Source organism: Phallusia mammillata, chromosome 1, assembly GCF_965637545.1.
Source record: "Phallusia mammillata chromosome 1, kaPhaMamm4.hap1.1, whole genome shotgun sequence".
Taxonomy (NCBI): domain Eukaryota; kingdom Metazoa; phylum Chordata; class Ascidiacea; order Phlebobranchia; family Ascidiidae; genus Phallusia; species Phallusia mammillata.
The window spans coordinates 18376201-18386300 of record NC_137252.1 but is presented as its reverse complement, the minus strand read 5'-3'; the positions used below and the strand labels follow the sequence as shown (position 1 = coordinate 18386300).

The 10100-nt window shown below is 47.5% G+C and overlaps 52 non-coding genes and 1 pseudogene across 52 annotated transcripts; all 53 read right to left on the bottom strand.

Annotated features, from left to right (window-relative positions):
- Positions 1 to 10: 10 nt before the first annotated feature.
- On the bottom strand, positions 11 to 129 carry LOC145210230 (5S ribosomal RNA). The gene has a single exon (XR_013855709.1). It is a non-coding gene; the product is annotated as a 5S ribosomal RNA (ribosomal RNA).
- A 72-nt stretch (positions 130 to 201) lies between these two features.
- On the bottom strand, positions 202 to 320 carry LOC145209761 (5S ribosomal RNA). The gene has a single exon (XR_013855270.1). It is a non-coding gene; the product is annotated as a 5S ribosomal RNA (ribosomal RNA).
- A 72-nt stretch (positions 321 to 392) lies between these two features.
- LOC145211322 (5S ribosomal RNA) lies at positions 393 to 511 on the bottom strand. The gene has a single exon (XR_013856626.1). It is a non-coding gene; the product is annotated as a 5S ribosomal RNA (ribosomal RNA).
- Positions 512 to 577: 66 nt separating this feature from the next.
- LOC145210448 (5S ribosomal RNA) lies at positions 578 to 696 on the bottom strand. The gene has a single exon (XR_013855912.1). It is a non-coding gene; the product is annotated as a 5S ribosomal RNA (ribosomal RNA).
- A 75-nt stretch (positions 697 to 771) lies between these two features.
- LOC145209927 (5S ribosomal RNA) lies at positions 772 to 890 on the bottom strand. The gene has a single exon (XR_013855425.1). It is a non-coding gene; the product is annotated as a 5S ribosomal RNA (ribosomal RNA).
- A 75-nt stretch (positions 891 to 965) lies between these two features.
- Positions 966 to 1084, bottom strand: LOC145211321 (5S ribosomal RNA). The gene has a single exon (XR_013856625.1). It is a non-coding gene; the product is annotated as a 5S ribosomal RNA (ribosomal RNA).
- Positions 1085 to 1159: 75 nt separating this feature from the next.
- On the bottom strand, positions 1160 to 1278 carry LOC145210143 (5S ribosomal RNA). The gene has a single exon (XR_013855626.1). It is a non-coding gene; the product is annotated as a 5S ribosomal RNA (ribosomal RNA).
- A 65-nt stretch (positions 1279 to 1343) lies between these two features.
- On the bottom strand, positions 1344 to 1462 carry LOC145210694 (5S ribosomal RNA). Its single transcript, XR_013856144.1, has one exon. It is a non-coding gene; the product is annotated as a 5S ribosomal RNA (ribosomal RNA).
- A 75-nt stretch (positions 1463 to 1537) lies between these two features.
- Positions 1538 to 1656, bottom strand: LOC145210043 (5S ribosomal RNA). The gene has a single exon (XR_013855533.1). It is a non-coding gene; the product is annotated as a 5S ribosomal RNA (ribosomal RNA).
- A 67-nt stretch (positions 1657 to 1723) lies between these two features.
- On the bottom strand, positions 1724 to 1842 carry LOC145210436 (5S ribosomal RNA). The gene has a single exon (XR_013855901.1). It is a non-coding gene; the product is annotated as a 5S ribosomal RNA (ribosomal RNA).
- Positions 1843 to 1917: 75 nt separating this feature from the next.
- Positions 1918 to 2036, bottom strand: LOC145210543 (5S ribosomal RNA). The gene has a single exon (XR_013856003.1). It is a non-coding gene; the product is annotated as a 5S ribosomal RNA (ribosomal RNA).
- Positions 2037 to 2111: 75 nt separating this feature from the next.
- Positions 2112 to 2230, bottom strand: LOC145209851 (5S ribosomal RNA). Its single transcript, XR_013855354.1, has one exon. It is a non-coding gene; the product is annotated as a 5S ribosomal RNA (ribosomal RNA).
- A 75-nt stretch (positions 2231 to 2305) lies between these two features.
- LOC145210142 (5S ribosomal RNA) lies at positions 2306 to 2424 on the bottom strand. Its single transcript, XR_013855625.1, has one exon. It is a non-coding gene; the product is annotated as a 5S ribosomal RNA (ribosomal RNA).
- Positions 2425 to 2490: 66 nt separating this feature from the next.
- LOC145210424 (5S ribosomal RNA) lies at positions 2491 to 2609 on the bottom strand. The gene has a single exon (XR_013855890.1). It is a non-coding gene; the product is annotated as a 5S ribosomal RNA (ribosomal RNA).
- A 75-nt stretch (positions 2610 to 2684) lies between these two features.
- LOC145210242 (5S ribosomal RNA) lies at positions 2685 to 2803 on the bottom strand. The gene has a single exon (XR_013855719.1). It is a non-coding gene; the product is annotated as a 5S ribosomal RNA (ribosomal RNA).
- Positions 2804 to 2878: 75 nt separating this feature from the next.
- Positions 2879 to 2997, bottom strand: LOC145209966 (5S ribosomal RNA). The gene has a single exon (XR_013855461.1). It is a non-coding gene; the product is annotated as a 5S ribosomal RNA (ribosomal RNA).
- A 67-nt stretch (positions 2998 to 3064) lies between these two features.
- LOC145210413 (5S ribosomal RNA) lies at positions 3065 to 3183 on the bottom strand. Its single transcript, XR_013855879.1, has one exon. It is a non-coding gene; the product is annotated as a 5S ribosomal RNA (ribosomal RNA).
- Positions 3184 to 3258: 75 nt separating this feature from the next.
- On the bottom strand, positions 3259 to 3376 carry LOC145210659 (5S ribosomal RNA). Its single transcript, XR_013856111.1, has one exon. It is a non-coding gene; the product is annotated as a 5S ribosomal RNA (ribosomal RNA).
- Positions 3377 to 3451: 75 nt separating this feature from the next.
- On the bottom strand, positions 3452 to 3570 carry LOC145211320 (5S ribosomal RNA). Its single transcript, XR_013856624.1, has one exon. It is a non-coding gene; the product is annotated as a 5S ribosomal RNA (ribosomal RNA).
- A 75-nt stretch (positions 3571 to 3645) lies between these two features.
- On the bottom strand, positions 3646 to 3764 carry LOC145211319 (5S ribosomal RNA). Its single transcript, XR_013856623.1, has one exon. It is a non-coding gene; the product is annotated as a 5S ribosomal RNA (ribosomal RNA).
- Positions 3765 to 3839: 75 nt separating this feature from the next.
- On the bottom strand, positions 3840 to 3958 carry LOC145210229 (5S ribosomal RNA). Its single transcript, XR_013855708.1, has one exon. It is a non-coding gene; the product is annotated as a 5S ribosomal RNA (ribosomal RNA).
- A 67-nt stretch (positions 3959 to 4025) lies between these two features.
- Positions 4026 to 4144, bottom strand: LOC145210401 (5S ribosomal RNA). The gene has a single exon (XR_013855868.1). It is a non-coding gene; the product is annotated as a 5S ribosomal RNA (ribosomal RNA).
- Positions 4145 to 4214: 70 nt separating this feature from the next.
- On the bottom strand, positions 4215 to 4333 carry LOC145210095 (5S ribosomal RNA). Its single transcript, XR_013855581.1, has one exon. It is a non-coding gene; the product is annotated as a 5S ribosomal RNA (ribosomal RNA).
- Positions 4334 to 4408: 75 nt separating this feature from the next.
- On the bottom strand, positions 4409 to 4527 carry LOC145211317 (5S ribosomal RNA). The gene has a single exon (XR_013856621.1). It is a non-coding gene; the product is annotated as a 5S ribosomal RNA (ribosomal RNA).
- A 75-nt stretch (positions 4528 to 4602) lies between these two features.
- Positions 4603 to 4721, bottom strand: LOC145210228 (5S ribosomal RNA). Its single transcript, XR_013855707.1, has one exon. It is a non-coding gene; the product is annotated as a 5S ribosomal RNA (ribosomal RNA).
- A 72-nt stretch (positions 4722 to 4793) lies between these two features.
- Positions 4794 to 4912, bottom strand: LOC145209760 (5S ribosomal RNA). The gene has a single exon (XR_013855269.1). It is a non-coding gene; the product is annotated as a 5S ribosomal RNA (ribosomal RNA).
- A 72-nt stretch (positions 4913 to 4984) lies between these two features.
- Positions 4985 to 5103, bottom strand: LOC145211316 (5S ribosomal RNA). Its single transcript, XR_013856620.1, has one exon. It is a non-coding gene; the product is annotated as a 5S ribosomal RNA (ribosomal RNA).
- A 66-nt stretch (positions 5104 to 5169) lies between these two features.
- LOC145209891 (5S ribosomal RNA) lies at positions 5170 to 5288 on the bottom strand. Its single transcript, XR_013855392.1, has one exon. It is a non-coding gene; the product is annotated as a 5S ribosomal RNA (ribosomal RNA).
- A 75-nt stretch (positions 5289 to 5363) lies between these two features.
- Positions 5364 to 5482, bottom strand: LOC145209926 (5S ribosomal RNA). The gene has a single exon (XR_013855424.1). It is a non-coding gene; the product is annotated as a 5S ribosomal RNA (ribosomal RNA).
- Positions 5483 to 5557: 75 nt separating this feature from the next.
- LOC145211315 (5S ribosomal RNA) lies at positions 5558 to 5676 on the bottom strand. The gene has a single exon (XR_013856619.1). It is a non-coding gene; the product is annotated as a 5S ribosomal RNA (ribosomal RNA).
- Positions 5677 to 5751: 75 nt separating this feature from the next.
- On the bottom strand, positions 5752 to 5870 carry LOC145210141 (5S ribosomal RNA). The gene has a single exon (XR_013855624.1). It is a non-coding gene; the product is annotated as a 5S ribosomal RNA (ribosomal RNA).
- Positions 5871 to 5936: 66 nt separating this feature from the next.
- On the bottom strand, positions 5937 to 6055 carry LOC145210693 (5S ribosomal RNA). The gene has a single exon (XR_013856143.1). It is a non-coding gene; the product is annotated as a 5S ribosomal RNA (ribosomal RNA).
- A 75-nt stretch (positions 6056 to 6130) lies between these two features.
- Positions 6131 to 6249, bottom strand: LOC145210010 (5S ribosomal RNA). The gene has a single exon (XR_013855502.1). It is a non-coding gene; the product is annotated as a 5S ribosomal RNA (ribosomal RNA).
- Positions 6250 to 6324: 75 nt separating this feature from the next.
- On the bottom strand, positions 6325 to 6436 carry LOC145210876 (5S ribosomal RNA; annotated as a pseudogene).
- Positions 6437 to 6495: 59 nt separating this feature from the next.
- Positions 6496 to 6614, bottom strand: LOC145210389 (5S ribosomal RNA). The gene has a single exon (XR_013855857.1). It is a non-coding gene; the product is annotated as a 5S ribosomal RNA (ribosomal RNA).
- Positions 6615 to 6689: 75 nt separating this feature from the next.
- On the bottom strand, positions 6690 to 6808 carry LOC145210542 (5S ribosomal RNA). Its single transcript, XR_013856002.1, has one exon. It is a non-coding gene; the product is annotated as a 5S ribosomal RNA (ribosomal RNA).
- Positions 6809 to 6883: 75 nt separating this feature from the next.
- On the bottom strand, positions 6884 to 7002 carry LOC145209850 (5S ribosomal RNA). The gene has a single exon (XR_013855353.1). It is a non-coding gene; the product is annotated as a 5S ribosomal RNA (ribosomal RNA).
- A 75-nt stretch (positions 7003 to 7077) lies between these two features.
- On the bottom strand, positions 7078 to 7196 carry LOC145210140 (5S ribosomal RNA). The gene has a single exon (XR_013855623.1). It is a non-coding gene; the product is annotated as a 5S ribosomal RNA (ribosomal RNA).
- A 67-nt stretch (positions 7197 to 7263) lies between these two features.
- On the bottom strand, positions 7264 to 7382 carry LOC145210376 (5S ribosomal RNA). Its single transcript, XR_013855845.1, has one exon. It is a non-coding gene; the product is annotated as a 5S ribosomal RNA (ribosomal RNA).
- Positions 7383 to 7452: 70 nt separating this feature from the next.
- Positions 7453 to 7571, bottom strand: LOC145210094 (5S ribosomal RNA). The gene has a single exon (XR_013855580.1). It is a non-coding gene; the product is annotated as a 5S ribosomal RNA (ribosomal RNA).
- A 75-nt stretch (positions 7572 to 7646) lies between these two features.
- LOC145211314 (5S ribosomal RNA) lies at positions 7647 to 7765 on the bottom strand. The gene has a single exon (XR_013856618.1). It is a non-coding gene; the product is annotated as a 5S ribosomal RNA (ribosomal RNA).
- Positions 7766 to 7840: 75 nt separating this feature from the next.
- Positions 7841 to 7959, bottom strand: LOC145210227 (5S ribosomal RNA). The gene has a single exon (XR_013855706.1). It is a non-coding gene; the product is annotated as a 5S ribosomal RNA (ribosomal RNA).
- A 72-nt stretch (positions 7960 to 8031) lies between these two features.
- LOC145209759 (5S ribosomal RNA) lies at positions 8032 to 8150 on the bottom strand. The gene has a single exon (XR_013855268.1). It is a non-coding gene; the product is annotated as a 5S ribosomal RNA (ribosomal RNA).
- A 72-nt stretch (positions 8151 to 8222) lies between these two features.
- Positions 8223 to 8341, bottom strand: LOC145211312 (5S ribosomal RNA). Its single transcript, XR_013856617.1, has one exon. It is a non-coding gene; the product is annotated as a 5S ribosomal RNA (ribosomal RNA).
- Positions 8342 to 8407: 66 nt separating this feature from the next.
- Positions 8408 to 8526, bottom strand: LOC145210365 (5S ribosomal RNA). The gene has a single exon (XR_013855834.1). It is a non-coding gene; the product is annotated as a 5S ribosomal RNA (ribosomal RNA).
- Positions 8527 to 8601: 75 nt separating this feature from the next.
- LOC145209924 (5S ribosomal RNA) lies at positions 8602 to 8720 on the bottom strand. Its single transcript, XR_013855422.1, has one exon. It is a non-coding gene; the product is annotated as a 5S ribosomal RNA (ribosomal RNA).
- A 75-nt stretch (positions 8721 to 8795) lies between these two features.
- LOC145211311 (5S ribosomal RNA) lies at positions 8796 to 8914 on the bottom strand. The gene has a single exon (XR_013856616.1). It is a non-coding gene; the product is annotated as a 5S ribosomal RNA (ribosomal RNA).
- Positions 8915 to 8989: 75 nt separating this feature from the next.
- LOC145210138 (5S ribosomal RNA) lies at positions 8990 to 9108 on the bottom strand. The gene has a single exon (XR_013855621.1). It is a non-coding gene; the product is annotated as a 5S ribosomal RNA (ribosomal RNA).
- Positions 9109 to 9174: 66 nt separating this feature from the next.
- On the bottom strand, positions 9175 to 9293 carry LOC145210792 (5S ribosomal RNA). Its single transcript, XR_013856235.1, has one exon. It is a non-coding gene; the product is annotated as a 5S ribosomal RNA (ribosomal RNA).
- A 75-nt stretch (positions 9294 to 9368) lies between these two features.
- LOC145210009 (5S ribosomal RNA) lies at positions 9369 to 9487 on the bottom strand. The gene has a single exon (XR_013855501.1). It is a non-coding gene; the product is annotated as a 5S ribosomal RNA (ribosomal RNA).
- A 75-nt stretch (positions 9488 to 9562) lies between these two features.
- LOC145211310 (5S ribosomal RNA) lies at positions 9563 to 9681 on the bottom strand. The gene has a single exon (XR_013856615.1). It is a non-coding gene; the product is annotated as a 5S ribosomal RNA (ribosomal RNA).
- A 75-nt stretch (positions 9682 to 9756) lies between these two features.
- On the bottom strand, positions 9757 to 9875 carry LOC145210136 (5S ribosomal RNA). The gene has a single exon (XR_013855620.1). It is a non-coding gene; the product is annotated as a 5S ribosomal RNA (ribosomal RNA).
- Positions 9876 to 9941: 66 nt separating this feature from the next.
- LOC145210692 (5S ribosomal RNA) lies at positions 9942 to 10060 on the bottom strand. The gene has a single exon (XR_013856142.1). It is a non-coding gene; the product is annotated as a 5S ribosomal RNA (ribosomal RNA).
- Positions 10061 to 10100: the final 40 nt, after the last annotated feature.

The window sequence follows — 10100 nt, the reverse complement described above, 5'->3', positions numbered from 1 at the left end:
AACAAAAAAGTGACTACAACACTTGGTATTTCTAAGCGGTCACCCATCCAAGTACTGACCAAGCCCGAGGTTGCTTAACTTCCGAGATCGAACGAGATCGGGTGCTTTCAACCTGGTGTGGTCGTAGTCCACAACGTCAATGCAAATTCAAACTTTGATCGATACGACCTCGGATTTTGGAGCACTGAAAAAACAAAAAAGTGACTACAACACTTGGTATTCCTAGGAGGTCACCCATCCAAGTACTGACCAAGCCCGTGGTTGCTTAACTTCCGAGATCGAACGAGATCGGGTGCTTTCAACCTGGTGTGGTCGTAGTCCACAACGTCAATGCAAATTCAAAGTTTGAGCGATACGACCTCGGATTGTGGAGCACTAAAAAAACAAAAAAGTGACTACAACACTTGGTATTCCTAGGCGGTCACCCATCCAAGTACTGACCAAGCCCGAGGTTGCTTAACTTCCGAGATCGAACGAGATCGGGTGCTTTCAACCTGGTGTGGTCGTAGTCCACAACCTCCTTGCAAATTCAAACTTTGATCGAAGCGACCTCGGTTTCTCATGCACTAAAAAAACGAGACTACAACACTTGGTATTCCTAGGCGGTCACCCATCCAAGTACTGACCAAGCCCGAGGTTGCTTAACTTCCGAGATCGAACGAGATCGGGTGCTTTCAACCTGGTGTGGTCGTAGTCCACAACGTCAATGCAAATTCAAACTTTGAGCGATACGACCTCGGATTGTGGAGCACTAAAAACAAAACAAAAAAGCGACTACAACACTTGGTATTCCTAGGCGGTCACCCATCCAAGTACTGACCAAGCCCGAGGCTGCTTAACTTCCGAGATCGAACGAGATCGGGTGCTTTCAACCTGGTGTGGTCGTAGTCCACAACGTCAATGCAAATTCAAACTTTGAGCGATACGCCCTCGGATTGTGGAGCACTAAAAACAAAACAAAAAAGTGACTACAACACTTGGTATTCCTAGGCGGTCACCCATCCAAGTACTGACCAAGCCCGAGGTTGCTTAACTTCCGAGATCGAACGAGATCGGGTGCTTTCAACCTGGTGTGGTCGTAGTCCAGAACCTCGCTGCAAATTCAAACTTTGGGCGATACGACCTCGGATTGTGGAGCACTAAAAACAAAACAAAAAAGTGACTACAACACTTGGTATTCCTAGGCGGTCACCTATCCAAGTACTGACCAAGCCCGAGGTTGCTTAACTTCCGAGATCGAACGAGATCGGGTGCTTTCAACCTGGTGTGGTCGTAGTCCACAACCTCCCTCCAATTTCAAACTTTGATCGATGCGACCTCGGTTTCTCATGCACTTAAAAACGAGACTACAACACTTGGTATTCCTAGGCGGTCACCCATCCAAGTACTGACCAAGCCGGAGGTTGCTGAACTTCCGAGATCGAACGAGATCGGGTGCTTTCAACCTGGTGTGGTCGTAGTCCACAACGTCAATGCAAATTCAAACTTTGAGCGATACGACCTCGGATTGTGGAGCACTAAAAACAAAACAAAAAAGTGACTACAACACCTGGTATTCCTAGGCGGTCACCCATCCAAGTACTGACCAAGCCCGAGGTTGCTTAACTTCCGAGATCGAACGAGATCGGGTGCTTTCAACCTGGTGTGGTCGTAGACCACAACCTCCCTCCAAATTCAAACTTTGATCGATGCGACCTCGGTTTCTCATGCACTAAAAAAAATGAGACTACAACACTTGGTATTCCTAGGCGGTCACCCATCCAAGTACTGACCAAGCCCGAGGTTGCTTAACTTCCGAGATCGAACGAGATCGGGTGCTTTCAACCTGGTGTGGTCGTAGTCCACAACGTCAATGCAAATTCAAACTTTGAGCGATACGACCTCGGATTGTGGAGCACTAAAAACAAAACAAAAAAGCGACTAAAACACTTGGTATTCCTAGGCGGTCACCCATCCAAGTACTGACCAAGCCCGAGGCTGCTTAACTTCCGAGATCGAACGAGATCGGGTGCTTTCAACCTGGTGTGGTCGTAGTCCACAACGTCAATGCAAATTCAAACTTTGAGCGATAAGCCCTCGGATTGTGAAGCACTAAAAACAAAACAAAAAAGTGACTACAACACTTGGTATTCCTAGGCGGTCACCCATCCAAGTACTGACCAAGCCCGAGATTGCTTAACTTCCGAGATCGAACGAGATCGGGTGCTTTCAACCTGGTGTGGTCGTAGTCCAGAGCGTCTCTGCAAATTCAAACTTTGGGCGATACGACCTCGGATTGTGGAGCACTAAAAACAAAACAAAAAAGTGACTACAACACTTGGTATTCCTAGGCGGTCACCTATCCAAGTACTGACCAAGCCCGAGGTTGCTTAACTTCCGAGATCGAACGAGATCGGGTGCTTTCAACCTGGTGTGGTCGTAGTCCACAACCTGCCTCCAATTTCAAACTTTGATCGATGCGACCTCGGTTTCTCATGCACTAAAAAAACGAGACTACAACACTTGGTATTCCTAGGCGGTCACCCATCCAAGTACTGACCAAGCCCGAGGTTGCTTAACTTCCGAGATCGAACGAGATCGGGTGCTTTCAACCTGGTGTGGTCGTAGTCCAGAACGTCAATGCAAATTCAAACTTTGATCGATACGACCTCGGATTGTCGAGCACTAAAAACAAAACAAAAAAGTGACTACAACACTTGGTATTCCTAGGCGGTCACCCATCCAACTACTGACCAAGCCCGAGGCTGCTTAACTTCCGAGATCGAACGAGATCGGGTGCTTTCAACCTGGTGTGGTCGTAGTCCACAACGTCAATGCAAATTCAAACTTTGAGCGATACGCCCTCGGATTGTGAAGCACTGAAAACAAAACAAAAAAGTGACTACAACACTTGGTATTCCTAGGCGGTCACCCATCCAAGTACTGATCAAGCCCGAGGTTGCTTAACTTCCGAGATCGAACGAGATCGGGTGCTTTCAACCTGGTGTGGTCGTAGACCACAACCTCCCTCCAAATTCAAACTTTGATCGATGCGACCTCGGTTTCACATGCACTAAAAAAACTGAGACTACAACACTTGGTATTCCTAGGCGGTCACCCATCCAAGTACTGACCAAGCCCGAGGTTGCTTAACTTCCGAGATCGAACGAGATCGGGTGCTTTCAACCTGGTGTGGTCGTAGTCCATAACGTCCATGCAAATTCAAAGTTTGAGCGATACGACCTCGGATTGTGGAGCACTAAAAACAAAACAAAAAAGTGACTACAACACTTGGTATTCCTAGGCGGTCACCCATCCAAGTACTGACCAAGCCCGAGGTTGCTTAACTTCCGAGATCGAACGAGATCGGTGGTTTCAACCTGGTGTGGTCGTAGTCCAGAACGTCAATGCAAATTGAAACTTTGATCGATACGACCTCGGATTTTCGAGCACTAAAAACAAAACAAAAAAGTGACTACAACACTTGGTATTCCTAGGCGGTCACCCATCCAAGTACTGACCAAGCCCGAGGTTGCTTAACTTCCGAGATCGAACGAGATCGGGTGCTTTCAACCTGGTGTGGTCGTAGTCCATAACGTCAATGCAAATTCAAAGTTTGAGCGATACGACCTCGGATTGTGGAGCACTAAAAACAAAACAAAAAAGTGACTACAACACTTGGTATTCCTAGGCGGTCACCCATCCAAGTACTGACCAAGCCCGAGGTTGCTTAACTTCCGAGATCGAACGAGATCGGGTGCTTTCAACCTGGTGTGGTCGTAGTCCACAACGTCTCTGCAAATTCAAACTTTGGGCGATACGACCTCGGATTGTGGAGCACTAAAAACAAAACAAAAAAGTGACTACAACACTTGGTATTTCTAAGCGGTCACCCATCCAAGTACTGACCAAGCCCGAGGTTGCTTAACTTCCGAGATCGAACGAGATCGGGTGCTTTCAACCTGGTGTGGTCGTAGTCCACAACCTCTCTGCAAATTCAAACTTTGATCGAAGCGACCTCGGTTTCTCATGCACTAAAAAAAACGAGACTACAACACTTGGTATTCCTAGGCGGTCACCCATCCAAGTACTGACCAAGCCCGAGGTTGCTTAACTTCCGAGATCGAACGAGATCGGGTGCTTTCAACCTGGTGTGGTCGTAGTCCATAACGTCAATGCAAATTCAAAGTTTGAGCGATACGACCTCGGATTGTGGAGCACTAAAAACAAAAAAGTGACTACAACACTTGGTATTCCTAGGCGGTCACCCATCCAAGTACTGACCAAGACCGAGGTTGCTTAACTTCCGAGATCGAACGAGATCGGGTGCTTTCAACCTGGTGTGGTCGTAGTCCACAACGTCAATGCAAATTGAAACTTTGATCGATACGACCTCGGATTGTGGAGCACTAAAAACAAAACAAAAAAGTGACTACAACACTTGGTATTCCTAGGCGGTCACCCATCCAAGTACTGACCAAGCCCGAGGTTGCTTAACTTCCGAGATCGAACGAGATCGGGTGCTTTCAACCTGGTGTGGTCGTAGTCCACAACGTCTCTGCAAATTCAAACTTTGGGCGATACGACCTCGGATTGTGGAGCACTAAAAACAAAACAAAAAAGTGACTACAACACTTGGTATTTCTAAGCGGTCACCCATCCAAGTACTGACCAAGCCCGAGGTTGCTTAACTTCCGAGATCGAACGAGATCGGGTGCTTTCAACCTGGTGTGGTCGTAGTCCACAACGTCAATGCAAATTCAAACTTTGATCGATACGACCTCGGATTTTGGAGCACTGAAAAAACAAAAAAGTGACTACAACACTTGGTATTCCTAGGAGGTCACCCATCCAAGTACTGACCAAGCCCGTGGTTGCTTAACTTCCGAGATCGAACGAGATCGGGTGCTTTCAACCTGGTGTGGTCGTAGTCCACAACGTCAATGCAAATTCAAACTTTGAGCGATACGACCTCGGATTGTGGAGCACTAAAAAAACAAAAAAGTGACTACAACACTTGGTATTCCTAGGCGGTCACCCATCCAAGTACTGACCAAGCCCGAGGTTGCTTAACTTCCGAGATCGAACGAGATCGGGTGCTTTCAACCTGGTGTGGTCGTAGTCCACAACCTCCTTGCAAATTCAAACTTTGATCGAAGCGACCTCGGTTTCTCATGCACTAAAAAAACGAGACTACAACACTTGGTATTCCTAGGCGGTCACCCATCCAAGTACTGACCAAGCCCGAGGCCGCTTAACTTCCGAGATCGAACGAGATCGGGTGCTTTCAACCTGGTGTGGTCGTAGTCCACAACGTCAATGCAAATTCAAACTTTGAGCGATACGACCTCGGATTGTGGAGCACTAAAAACAAAACAAAAAAGCGACTACAACACTTGGTATTCCTAGGCGGTCACCCATCCAAGTACTGACCAAGCCCGAGGCTGCTTAACTTCCGAGATCGAACGAGATCGGGTGCTTTCAACCTGGTGTGGTCGTAGTCCACAACGTCAATGCAAATTCAAACTTTGAGCGATACGCCCTCGGATTGTGGAGCACTAAAAACAAAACAAAAAAGTGACTACAACACTTGGTATTCCTAGGCGGTCACCCATCCAAGTACTGACCAAGCCCGAGGTTGCTTAACTTCCGAGATCGAACGAGATCGGGTGCTTTCAACCTGGTGTGGTCGTAGTCCAGAACGTCGCTGCAAATTCAAACTTTGGGCGATACGACCTCGGATTGTGGAGCACTAAAAACAAAACAAAAAAGTGACTACAACACTTGGTATTCCTAGGCGGTCACCTATCCAAGTACTGACCAAGCCCGAGGTTGCTTAACTTCCGAGATCGAACGAGATCGGGTGCTTTCAACCTGGTGTGGTCGTAGTCCACAACCTCCCTCCAATTTCAAACTTTGATCGATGCGATCTCGGTTTCTCATGCACTAAAAAAACGAGACTACAACACTTGGTATTCCTAGGCGGTCACCCATCCAAGTACTGACCAAGCCGGAGGTTGCTGAACTTCCGAGATCGAACGAGATCGGGTGCTTTCAACCTGGTGTGGTCGTAGTCCACAACGTCAATGCAAATTCAAACTTTGAGCGATACGCCCTCGGATTGTGGAGCACTAAAAACAAAACAAAAAAGTGACTACAACACCTGGTATTCCTAGGCGGTCACCCATCCAAGTACTGACCAAGCCCGAGGCTGCTTAACTTCCGAGATCGAACGAGATCGGGTGCTTTCAACCTGGTGTGGTCGTAGTCCACAACGTCAATGCAAATTCAAACTTTGAGCGATACGCCCTCGGATTGTGAAGCACTAAAAACAAAACAAAAAAGTGACTACAACACTTGGTATTCCTAGGCGGTCACCCATCCAAGTACTGATCAAGCCCGAGGTTGCTTAACTTCCGAGATCGAACGAGATCGGGTGCTTTCAACCTGGACAACCTCCCTCCAAATTCAAACTTTGATCGATGCGACCTCGGTTTCTCATGCACTAAAAAAATGAGACTACAACACTTGGTATTCCTAGGCGGTCACCCATCCAAGTACTGACCAAGCCCGAGGTTGCTTAACTTCCGAGATCGAACGAGATCGGGTGCTTTCAACCTGGTGTGGTCGTAGTCCACAACGTCAATGCAAATTCAAACTTTGAGCGATACGACCTCGGATTGTGGAGCACTAAAAACAAAACAAAAAAGCGACTAAAACACTTGGTATTCCTAGGCGGTCACCCATCCAAGTACTGACCAAGCCCGAGGCTGCTTAACTTCCGAGATCGAACGAGATCGGGTGCTTTCAACCTGGTGTGGTCGTAGTCCACAACGTCAATGCAAATTCAAACTTTGAGCGATAAGCCCTCGGATTGTGAAGCACTAAAAACAAAACAAAAAAGTGACTACAACACTTGGTATTCCTAGGCGGTCACCCATCCAAGTACTGACCAAGCCCGAGATTGCTTAACTTCCGAGATCGAACGAGATCGGGTGCTTTCAACCTGGTGTGGTCGTAGTCCAGAGCGTCTCTGCAAATTCAAACTTTGGGCGATACGACCTCGGATTGTGGAGCACTAAAAACAAAACAAAAAAGTGACTACAACACTTGGTATTCCTAGGCGGTCACCTATCCAAGTACTGACCAAGCCCGAGGTTGCTTAACTTCCGAGATCGAACGAGATCGGGTGCTTTCAACCTGGTGTGGTCGTAGTCCACAACCTGCCTCCAATTTCAAACTTTGATCGATGCGACCTCGGTTTCTCATGCACTAAAAAAAACGAGACTACAACACTTGGTATTCCTAGGCGGTCACCCATCCAAGTACTGACCAAGCCCGAGGTTGCTTAACTTCCGAGATCGAACGAGATCGGGTGCTTTCAACCTGGTGTGGTCGTAGTCCATAACGTCAATGCAAATTCAAAGTTTGAGCGATACGACCTCGGATTGTGGAGCACTAAAAACAAAAAAGTGACTACAACACTTGGTATTCCTAGGCGGTCACCCATCCAAGTACTGACCAAGACCGAGGTTGCTTAACTTCCGAGATCGAACGAGATCGGGTGCTTTCAACCTGGTGTGGTCGTAGTCCACAACGTCAATGCAAATTGAAACTTTGATCGATACGACCTCGGATTGTGGAGCACTAAAAACAAAACAAAAAAGTGACTACAACACTTGGTATTCCTAGGCGGTCACCCATCCAAGTACTGACCAAGCCCGAGGTTGCTTAACTTCCGAGATCGAACGAGATCGGGTGCTTTCAACCTGGTGTGGTCGTAGTCCACAACGTCTCTGCAAATTCAAACTTTGGGCGATACGACCTCGGATTGTGGAGCACTAAAAACAAAACAAAAAAGTGACTACAACACTTGGTATTTCTAAGCGGTCACCCATCCAAGTACTGACCAAGCCCGAGGTTGCTTAACTTCCGAGATCGAACGAGATCGGGTGCTTTCAACCTGGTGTGGTCGTAGTCCACAACGTCAATGCAAATTCAAACTTTGATCGATACGACCTCGGATTGTGGAGCACTGAAAAAACAAAAAAGTGACTACAACACTTGGTATTCCTAGGAGGTCACCCATCCAAGTACTGACCAAGCCCGTGGTTGCTTAACTTCCGAGATCGAACGAGATCGGGTGCTTTCAACCTGGTGTGGTCGTAGTCCACAACGTCAATGCAAATTCAAACTTTGAGCGATACGACCTCGGATTGTGGAGCACTAAAAAAACAAAAAAGTGACTACAACACTTGGTATTCCTAGGCGGTCACCCATCCAAGTACTGACCAAGCCCGAGGTTGCTTAACTTCCGAGATCGAACGAGATCGGGTGCTTTCAACCTGGTGTGGTCGTAGTCCACAACCTCCTTGCAAATTCAAACTTTGATCGAAGCGACCTCGGTTTCTCATGCACTAAAAAAACGAGACTACAACACTTGGTATTCCTAGGCGGTCACCCATCCAAGTACTGACCAAGCCCGAGGTTGCTTAACTTCCGAGATCGAACGAGATCGGGTGCTTTCAACCTGGTGTGGTCGTAGTCCACAACGTCAATGCAAATTCAAACTTTGAGCGATACGACCTCGGATTGTGGAGCACTAAAAACAAAACAAAAAAGCGACTACAACACTTGGTATTCCTAGGCGGTCACCCATCCAAGTACTGACCAAGCCCGAGGCTGCTTAACTTCCGAGATCGAACGAGATCGGGTGCTTTCAACCTGGTGTGGTCGTAGTCCACAACGTCAATGCAAATTCAAACTTTGAGCGATACGCCCTCGGATTGTGGAGCACTAAAAACAAAACAAAAAAGTGACTACAACACTTGGTATTCCTAGGCGGTCACCCATCCAAGTACTGACCAAGCCCGAGGTTGCTTAACTTCCGAGATCGAACGAGATCGGGTGCTTTCAACCTGGTGTGGTCGTAGTCCAGAACGTCGCTGCAAATTCAAACTTTGGGCGATACGACCTCGGATTGTGGAGCACTAAAAACAAAACAAAAAAGTGACTACAACACTTGGTATTCCTAGGCGGTCACCTATCCAAGTACTGACCAAGCCCGAGGTTGCTTAACTTCCGAGATCGAACGAGATCGGGTGCTTTCAACCTGGTGTGGTCGTAGTCCACAACCTCCCTCCAATTTCAAACTTTGATCGATGCGACCTCGGTTTCTCATTCACTAAAAAAACGAGACTACAACACTTGGTATTCCTAGGCGGTCACCCATCCAAGCACTGACCAAGCCGGAGGTTGCTGAACTTCCGAGATCGAACGAGATCGGGTGCTTTCAACCTGGTGTGGTCGTAGTCCACAACGTCAATGCAAATTCAAACTTTGAGCGATACGCCCTCGGATTGTGGAGCACTAAAAACAAAACAAAAAAGTGACTACAACACCTGGTATTCCTAGGCGGTCACCCATCCAAGTACTGACCAAGCCCGAGGCTGCTTAACTTCCGAGATCGAACGAGATCGGGTGCTTTCAACCTGGTGTGGTCGTAGTCCACAACGTCAATGCAAATTCAAACTTTGAGCGATACGCCCTCGGATTGTGAAGCACTAAAAACAAAACAAAAAAGTGACTACAACACTTGGTATTCCTAGGCGGTCACCCATCCAAGTACTGACCAAGCCCGAGGTTGCTTAACTTCCGAGATCGAACGAGATCGGGTGCTTTCAACCTGGTGTGGTCGTAGTCCACAACGTCAATGCAAATTCAAACTTTGAGCGATACGACCTCGGATTGTGGAGCACTAAAAACAAAACAAAAAAGTGACTACAACACTTGGTATTCCTAGGCGGTCACCTATCCAAGTACTGACCAAGCCCGAGGTTGCTTAACTTCCGAGATCGAACGAGATCGGGTGCTTTCAACCTGGTGTGGTCGTAGTCCACAACCTCCCTCCAATTTCAAACTTTGATCGATGCGACCTCGGTTTCTCATGCACTAAAAAAACGAGACTACAACACTTGGTATTCCTAGGCGGTCACCCATCCAAGTACTGACCAAGCCGGAGGTTGCTGAACTTCCGAGATCGAACGAGATCGGGTGCTTTCAACCTGGTGTGGTCGTAGTCCACAACGTCAATGCAAATTCAAACTTTGAGCGATACGCCC